Source organism: Vulpes lagopus, chromosome 4 (assembly GCF_018345385.1).
Source record: "Vulpes lagopus strain Blue_001 chromosome 4, ASM1834538v1, whole genome shotgun sequence".
Lineage (NCBI taxonomy): Eukaryota > Metazoa > Chordata > Mammalia > Carnivora > Canidae > Vulpes > Vulpes lagopus.
Genome location: NC_054827.1, coordinates 104,196,434 through 104,205,197, shown reverse-complemented (window position 1 = coordinate 104,205,197; position 8,764 = coordinate 104,196,434). Strand labels below are relative to the sequence as shown.

At 39.2% G+C, this 8,764-nt stretch overlaps 1 non-coding gene across 1 annotated transcript; it reads right to left on the bottom strand.

The window, feature by feature from the left end:
• Positions 1 to 3,662: 3,662 nt before the first annotated feature.
• On the bottom strand, positions 3,663 to 3,768 carry LOC121490224. The gene has a single exon (XR_005987552.1). It is a non-coding gene; the product is annotated as a U6 spliceosomal RNA (small nuclear RNA).
• Between the last annotated feature and the right edge of the window lie 4,996 nt (positions 3,769 to 8,764).

Below are 8,764 nucleotides of genomic sequence, written 5' to 3'. Positions count from 1 at the left end.
TTCTATAGCCTGTTTGAAACAGTTGCCCTATGCTTTGGCTGCCTTAACCTGAGTCCCTAGACAACTGACTCTGTTGTTAGGACTTTGCTTTGCATGTTGACCAGCTAACTGGGAACTTTGGTTTAAATAGTTAAGGGTGGGACACCTGGGTGGCTCCGTGGTTTAGAGCCTGCCTTCGACCCAGGGCATGAGCCTGGAGTCCTGGGATCGAGTCCCACATTGGGGTCCCTGCGTGGAGCCTGCTTCTCCCTCTGCCTGTGTGTCTGCCTCTCTGTGTGTGTCTCTCATGAATAATAATTAAAAAAATCTAAAAAAAAAATAGTTAAGGGTTCCTCAAAGACCTTTAAGACCTCAGAGAAAGAGAAAAACAGAACCAAATGGAGCTGCTTAAAATAAATGGTTTCAAAGTGTATTTGGTGAATTATGAATTTTTAGTGAGGTGCCAAATACAGATGTATCTATCTATCTATCTATCTATCTATCTATCTATCTATCTATCATCTATCTACTTATCTATCATCTATTTTTTGAAAAGATTTTATTTATTTTTTTGACACAGAAAGAGAGAGAGCACAAGCAGAGGGAGCAGCAGGTAGAGGGAGAGGTAGAAGCAGGTTCTGTGTTGAGCAAGGAGCCTGATATGGAGCTCAATACCAGGACCCTAGGATCATGACCTGAGCTGAAGGAAGACAATTAACCAACTGAGCTACCCAGGTGCCCCAATCTATCTATCATTTATCAGTCATATAAATCTTTTATCTACCTGCCTATCCATCCATTTCTGGAATGGAATGCACATCATTTGGTTTTTGTGAATATCAGTAGGAGTAATTCACTGCCAGGTGCTTAGTTCTGTGCATACCATGTAAGCACCCAATAGAGAACTGTTCCTATTACTGCGGTCTTTACCGCCATTTCTCCTGTTAATTATACCTTTAATGTATAAACCATACAATATAAATTGCCCAGTGTAACTTAAAACCATGTTAGATTTGGGGCACCTGGGTGGCTCAGCTGGTTAATTGTCTACTTCCAGATCAGGTCATGATCCCAAGATCCTGGGATCGAGCCCCGAGTCGGACTCTCTGCTCAGTAGGGAGTCTGTTTCTCCCTCTGTCCCTCCTCCCTGTTTGTGCTCTCTCTCTGTGTCTCAAATAAGTAAATAAAATCTTTTTAAAAAAAGTTAGATTTCAAAGCTGAATACTTGAAAATGTCAATAATTGGGGGCCAAGACAATCTTGGATTTGAATTTTATTGTTCTAGAGATGTGGACATGTTCCACAGGATTCTGTCATTTTTCACATAATTTATAAAATCCCTGGTCTGCTGTAGCTGGAAGCAGGCAGAGATTTTTCAAAATAGTGGAAAGGGAAAGGCTTCTTTGTGTTCTGGTTCTACCTGGCTAAATCAAGGTGGGATTGATTCCTTGGGTGTGGGGATTAGGCTACAAGAGGGGCAAAACCTCCTTTCTCCCCAAACCACAGGCCCCATTGTGTGGACTGACTTTCAGAGCCAATGACTCCTTTACAGTCTTCTTTTCCTTTTTTTCTTTTTCAATGCATCACTTTTATTTTTTGTCAACAAACTGTGTCATTTACCATAGTAAGAAAACTCCTGTTGTTCAAGGTCTTCATCAGAGTTCCTACAAATCAGGTTAATTGGTGATCAACAGAGCTTTTCTGCCTTTAATGAGGCCTAGTAGCCCAAGGCAATGCCTACCTCTTGATAAGGGACTTTCTTTTTTCTTATTCTGAACTCTTTGATCACTTAAAAAAAAAAAATACCCCCCCCCCAAAAAAAAACAACCCCACCAACCCAGGAAGAGCAACCACCGGGAATGTCATTGTTTTTTAATTGCCTGATTACCAAATGTTGGAGATAAAAGATAGATGTTCTCAATTAATAACATTTACATAGATTAGCATCACTAACAAGCCTCATTAGTAACTGCTGATTTTTGTTTAGATGGTATCCCCTGTCACTTGCTCTCTCTGGTTGTGCAGTCGAAAGCACCTTTAGTATGACAAAACATTACCTTCTAATCTATTTCCATTAATCAAATAGTAAGGCATTTTAATACACAGTCAGGTTTTTAATTAATTAAAAGTTAATATTACCGAGTATAGATTAACGAAAGGTTTCATGTGTTAATCAAGTCCAGAAAACTGTTTCTAAACTCTGGCTGTCTTTTATAGAGCCTAAACATCTTCACTGGATTCATCACAGCATAAACACAAACACATCCGTTCATGGCAGAGTACCGAAGAAATCCTGAGGGCTCGGTGTGTGTTTGACACTCTACATACACCATCAAGTTAATCTGCCAACAGTCCTGTGAAGGAGGGATCATAAGCAGTGACGAAAGCTCAACAAGGTAGGGGACGTGACCAAGATCACTCCGATCACTCACAATCATGGCACTGCTACTGCTTTCCATTTGAGTCTAGAAAAAAAATTCACTGATGTTGGGAGCAGAAGCCAATGTTGTAGATAACCTACAACTAAACATGAGTCATTTTTAAATCACATCATTCTGTCTTTTACTTTATGAAAACAAATGGAGAATGAGCAACTGAAACTAATTGGTAAATGTGTCCTGTAAATAGCAGGATTTGAGATATCTACATTTATAATGATCGATGAATATAATAATATATAAAATCTGAAACTTAAAGATCACAAAATATACACAAATTTTATGTCATCGTAAGTGGATACGTATACCATGTTTTTCAAGAGAGATTTCCCCCCTAAATATGTTGATAAAAATGTAAAATTATTGTTTCTTTCTTACATCTTAAGGGGAAAAAAGTACATATCTAATAATTATGATACATATTTTGGGCAGAAATAGCATATCTTCAGACTCTCTAAGATATCAATGTAAATTTCTTCCAAAAAAGAATATGAAGAGCATAAAATGGATTAAAAAACAATCTATCATTAATTAAAACTTCAAGGGAAAGACACATTTGAAAAGACCAAAGAGGGGTGCTTGGGTGGCTTAGTGGTTGAGCGCATCTGCCTTTGGCTCAGGTCATGATCCTGGGCTCTGGGAGTCCTACATATGGCTCCGGGCAGGGAGCTTGCTTCTCGCTCTGCCTATGTCTCTGCCTCTCTCTCTGTCTCTCATGAGTAAAAAAATAAAATCTTAAAAAAAAGAAAAGATCAAAGAAAGACATCTTTTTTTAAATTTAAATTTATTTTTTATTGGTGTTCAATTTGCCAACGTATAGAATAATACCCAGTGCTCATCCCGTCAAGTGTCCACCTCAGTGCCCGTCACCCAGTCACCCCCACCCACCTCCCCTTCCACCACCCTTAGTTCCTTTCCCAGAGGTAGGAGTCTTTCATGTTCTGTCACCTTTTCTGATATTTCCCACTCATTTTTTCTCCTTTCCCCTTTATTCCCTTTCACTATTTTTTATATTCCCCAAATGAATGAGACCATATAATGTTGTCCTTCTCCGTTTAACTTACTTCACTCAGCATAATACCCTCCAGTTCCATCCACGTTGAAGAAAATGGTGGGTATTTGTCGTTTCTAATGGCTGAGTAATATTCCATTGTATACATAAACCACATCTTCTTTATCCATTCATCAAAGAAAGACATCTTAATTTGGATCTCAAGTTTTAAAGATATTGATATGGGTAGTGCAAAAAAGGACATGGATTTTCCCACCACTAGCATGTCATTCTTGTGCAGGGGTCTTGCGTCTTCTCTGCATTGTTCCAATTTTGGTATATGTGCTGCCACAGGGAACACTCCACTGCTTGCTTAAGAGAGTCCTGATAGAAACCATTGACTCCATTTAAATATTATAGGTAAAATTTCACAAGGGGCATATCGGGGAAGATTTCCTAAAGGAAATGAGATCTTTATTTTATTCCTCTTGGATTAAGCGATGTTTCTTTGCAATTATAAGATGAGAGATGACAATTTTGAAATTCTGTAGCATAATCTTATCAGTTTTTTCTTTTCTTTTTAAAGGTTTTACTTATTTATTCACAAGAGACTCCGAGACAGAGGCCGAGACACCGGCAGAGGGAGAAGCAGGCTCTCCGCAGTAGCCCAACTAAAGACTTGATCCCAGGACCCTGGATCACAACCTGAGCCAAACGCAGAAGCTCAACCACTGAACCACCCAGCAGCCTCTTATCAGTGTTTTCTGTTTGAGTTTACAAAGGGTTAGGGTTAGGGTTAGGCTTTATGTTAACTCTATCCTTCTCTGATCTTCCCTGTTTTAATAAATGGCACCACCATCCACTCAATGGGTTAGACAAAACCTACAAGTCATCCTTGATTCTTCCCTCTCTCTAACTTTCTCCACATCTATTCCATCAGCAAGCCCTATCCACTCTACCTTTCAAATATCCAGAGTTGGACCCCTTCTTGACATCCCTACCACTAGCTTCTTAGTCTGGGCCAGAACAGAAAACCTGCAGTGGCTCTTTGGCTTCATCTTCCAGTTTCCATTCCTGTCCATCCACGTAGTCTTTTTTTGCAGAGTGAACTCTTAAAAGATTCACATTGGCTCCTTCTCCAATGGCTTCCCATAACCTACAGAATGCCTCTTTATGATGAGCTCCCTCACCCCCTACCACTCACCCAGAGGTTGTTGCACTTGTACCCTCATGACCTACTGTGTGTTGGTCAAACTTAGCAACCTCTCTCAGGCTGCTCTGGTAATTCTTCTCCATCCCCACTCTTTCCTACCATTCAGAATTCAGAGACTCCCAGACAATTTCCTCTTCTCATTTTGTTTCCAGGTTTATTGAGATATAGTCAATAAAGTGTAAGTTTAACGTGTACAAGGTATTGGTTTGATACACTCATGTGCTGCAAAATGCTTAGCAGAGGGTTGGCCAAAACCTCCATCATATTACATAATTACCATTTCTTTTTCTGTGGTGAGAACATTTACGATCTTTTCTCTTGGCAACTCTCAGGTATATAATACAGTATTATTAACTATAATCACTATGCTGTGCATTAGATCCCCAGAACTTAATCAGCTTATCACTGGAATTTTGTATCCTTTGAACAACATTTCCCATTTCTCCTACCCCCCAGGCCCTGGTAACCACCACTCTACTCTGTTTCCCTGACTTCAACTTTTTAATTAATTTTTATCTATTTTTTATTGGAGTTCAATTCGCCAACAAATAGCATAACACCCAGTGCTCATCCCATCAAGTGCCCCCCTCAGTGCCTGTCACCCAGTCACCCCAACCCCCCACCCACCTCCCTTTCCACAACCCCTTGTTCGTTTCCCAGAGTTAGGAGTCTCTCATGTTCTGTCACCCTCTCTGATATTTCCCACTCAATTTCTCTCCTTTCCCCTTTATTCCCTTTCACTATCTTTTTATATTCCCCTAATGAATGAGACCATATAATGTTTGTCCTTCTCTGATTGACTTATTTCACTCAGCATAATACCCTCCAGTTCCATCCACATCGAAGCAAATGGTGGGTATTTGTCATTTCTAATGGCTGAGGAATATTCCATTGTATACATAGACCACATCTTCTTTATCCATTCATCTTTCGATGGACACCGAGGCTCCTTCCACAGTTTGACTATTGTAGACATTGCTGCTAGAAACATCGGGGTGCAGGTGTCCCAGCATTTCACTGCATCTGTATCTTTGGGGTAAATCCCCAGAAGTGGGTAGCTCTATTTTTAACTCTTTGAGGAACCTCCACACAGTTTTCCAGAGTGGTTGTACCAGTTTACCTTCCCACCAACAGTGCAAGAGATTCCCCTTTCTCTACACCCTCTCCAATATTTGTTGTTTCCTGTCTTGTTAATTTCCACCATTCTCACTGGTGTGAGGTGGTATCTCATTGTGGTTTTGATTTGTATTTCTCTGATGGCAAGTGATATGGAGCATTTTCTCATGTGTTTGTTGGCCATGTCTATGTCTTCTTCTGTGAAATTTCTGTTCATGTCTTTTGCGCATTAATGATCTGATTGTTTGTTTCTTTGTTGTTGAGTTTAATAAGTTCTTTATATATCTTGGATACTAGCCCTTTATCTGATATGTCATTTGCAAATATCTTCTCCCATTCTGTAGGTTGTCTTTTAGTTTTGTTGACTGTTTCTTTTGCTGTGCAGAAGCTTTTTATCTTGAATAAGTCCCAATAATTCATTTTTGCTTTTGTTTCCCTTGCCTTCATAGATGTATCTTACAAGAAGTTGTGTGGCCAAGTTCAAAAAGGGTGTTGCCTGTGTTCTCCTCTAGGATTTTGATGGATGCTTGTCTCACATTTAGATCTTTCATCCATTTTGAGTTTATCTTTGTGTATGGTGTAAGAGAATGCTCTAGTTTCATTCTTCTGCACATGGTTGTCCAATTTTTCCAGCACCAAGATTACCAGAACTTGTACAGCAATTCAGCAGTGTGGCAGGATACAAAAATCAATGCCCAGAAGTCAGTAGCATTTCTATACACTAACAATGAGACTGAAGAAAGAGAAATTAAAGAGTCAATCCCATTTACAATTGCACCCAAAAGCATAAGATACCTAGGAACAAACCTAACCAAAGAGGTAAAGGATCTATACCCTAAAAACTGCAGAACACTTCTGAAAGAAATTGAGGAAGACACAAAGAGATGGAAAAATATTCCATGCTCATGGATTGGAAGAATTAACATTGTGAAAATGTCAATGCTACCCAGGGCAATTTACACATTTAATGCAATCCCTATCAAAATACCATGGAGTTGTTTTAGAGAGTTGGAACAAATAATCTTAAGATTCGTGTGGAATTAGATAAGACTCTGAATAGCCAGGGGAATATTAAAAAAGAAAACCAGAGCCGGGGGCATCACAATGCCAGATTTCAGGTTGTACTACAAAGCTGTGGTCATCAAGACGGTGTGGTACTGGCACAAAAACAGACACATAGATCAATGGAACAGAATAGAGAATCCAGAAATGGGCCCTCAACTCTAAGGTCAACTAATATTCGACAAAGCAGGAAAGAATATCAACTGGAAAAAGGACAGTCTCTTCAACTTTTTTAGATTCCGCGTATGAGTGATATCATACAGTGTTTGTCTTTCTCTGTTTGGCTTATTTCACTTAGTATGATGACCTCAAGTTTAATCCACATTGTTACAAATGGCAGGATTTCCTTCTTTCTCATGTTTAAATAATATTCCATTGTATATATATATATATATAAATATAAGTATACAATGTAGTATATACCTGCATATACTCTGTGTGTGTGTGTGTGTGTGTGTGTGTATTTACATTTTCTTTTCCATTCATTTGTTGACAGACACTTAGGTTGCTTCCACGGTTAGCTGTTAAAAATAATACTGCAACGAACATGGAGATGGAGAGGTGTAGATACTTCTTTCAGCTCTTGTTTTTATTTCCTTTGGATATATACCCACAAGTGGGATTGCTGGGTCCTACAGTAGTCCTAGTTTTGATTTTTTGAGGACCCTCCATATCATTTTCCATATGGCTGCACCCATTCACATTCCCAGCAAAAGTGCACGAGACAAGACCTCTTTCTCTTCAGAGCATCCCCTTATGGTGTGCTTCATTTTCTTTGTGATATTGATCACCACATTACTTTTTTTTTTGTCTATTCTTATAATTCTAGAACCTAGAATAATGTCTGGCACATGAAACATGCTAAATAAATATACATTACATGAATAACTGAATGATCACCAAGTTCAGGTGAGGAAATAAATACACATGGAGGTTCAGACCTACCTGAAGTTTTTGTAATATGGGGAACCTTACTATATATTGACCTCTTTTGTCTTGGAAGGCTCCTTCCAAACCATGGGCACAGTGACTGAGGCACTGGATGCCTGGAAAAAGCCCTTGTGCTGCTTTCACAGATCTTAGAACCACTCAGACTCTGGCTTCTGCTCTCCCGTTTCAAACTCTCTTTCATTTGTGATGCTGGGAACCTGGATTCTTTTCTTTGCCTAGTCAGATGGCAATAGCCTTGCTCTATAATCTGTGAATGAGTCAGATTCCCACGTTGCCCAGGACAGCCGTTCAGACTTGTCAGACTTCATTGCTTTGTGTGTCTTTCTGCCTGGCTTTTGCATTTCCAGATGGTTAGATTTTTCCATTGATGGATCCCACTTCCAATGAGTTAGAGAAATATGAGGATGTACTTGGATTTCTAACCTTCTTTATAGAGTTCCAGTGCTAGCCTCTGCAGCCATGGTCTGGTGTCTCCAATTCTTAGTACTTGATTTCTCTTTATTAGAGCATACTTGGACTCATGTTTGCTTTAAATCAATCATAAAATATATTATTGCTTATTTGTTTTCACTCTAAAAGTTTGTTCATAAACATTAAAGTATATTTTGATTGTAAGTAAAAGATCATAGCTTTTCAGGGGCTTAAATCAGAAAAATAATATATTTCAATTAGTTAAATCTGGCATTTCTTTTTTGACTTGCATTTAAAAACTAAAGTTCATTTATTAATTATGAAATCAATATATGCTCATTTTATTTTTTAAAAAGATTTTATTTATTTTAGAGAGAGAGAGAGAGAGAGAGAGAGAGAGAGAATGCCAGTATAAGCAGGAGGAGCAGCGGGCAGAGGGAGAGAGAGAAGCAGACTCCCTGCTGAGCAAGAAGCCCAGGTCCCCAGGATCATGACCTGAGCTGATGGCAGACGCTTAACTGACTGTCACCCAGGCGCCCCAATACATGCTCATTTTAGAGAAAAAGGCAAAGCATAAAACAGAAAGAGCAGTTCCAGCTAGTCC